This window comes from Mirounga leonina, unplaced genomic scaffold (assembly GCF_011800145.1).
Source record: "Mirounga leonina isolate KUSES-001 unplaced genomic scaffold, KU_Mleo_1.0 Mir_118, whole genome shotgun sequence".
Classification (NCBI taxonomy): domain Eukaryota; kingdom Metazoa; phylum Chordata; class Mammalia; order Carnivora; family Phocidae; genus Mirounga; species Mirounga leonina.
In genome coordinates this window covers 6,243,138-6,243,883 of record NW_023270277.1, presented here as the reverse complement: position 1 = coordinate 6,243,883, position 746 = coordinate 6,243,138, and positions in this window count along the sequence as shown.

Here is a 746-nt window from a genome sequence, read left to right as displayed (position 1 = left end):
CGATCGAAGGTGTGTGGAAAGAGCACCCCAGGGGGGACTGGGGGAGACGGCGTCTGCGGGGCGTGGCTCGGACTCCCGTTCCTTCGGTCCGCGGGTCCTTGGCCACCAAGGGCGGTCCAGGCGGGAAGAGTCTCGGGCCCCGGGGCCAGCTGCACCGGGGTCCCTCACCCCCGGCGGGCCCTGGGGACTTGGCGGCGACTGGGAGGCACACACGACTGCGGCTGGCTTCAAGTCTGGGCTTTCCACACGGGACAAAGGGACATCTTATCCAGGTCACATTTTGGTTCGTGGCCCTCCTCCCCCCAGCCGCCCGGCTTTGTTCCCAGCTTCCCCCAGAGCTGGCTCGACGGCGACCCTCACGTCGCCCCTTTGGAGGCCACCCCGTTCCCCTTTGTTGTCCATGGTTCCTCCTAGAGAACGGTGGCTGTCCGCCGACTGTCGGGAAGGACGAAGACGGGGTGACAGGGCGAAACTCCCACGCCCGCACCGCGCAGGGCCACCCGCGTACGCCCCTTCGCCTCCGCGCGGCGTCCCTCGCCCCCTCGCCGAGGCCTGAGGTAGGGGTGGGGCGCGGCGCGGCCGGCGCCCTCTGATTGGCTGCGGGCGTCGAGGCGCCGCGCCGCGATTGGGCGGCGGGGCTGTCTGGCGCGAGGGCGCGCGAGGTGGGGAGGGGGCGCTGGAAGCTGCTGGAAGTCAGGGGGCCTGGGCGGGCGGGCGTGGGACCCCGCGCGGGGGCGCAGGCGCGT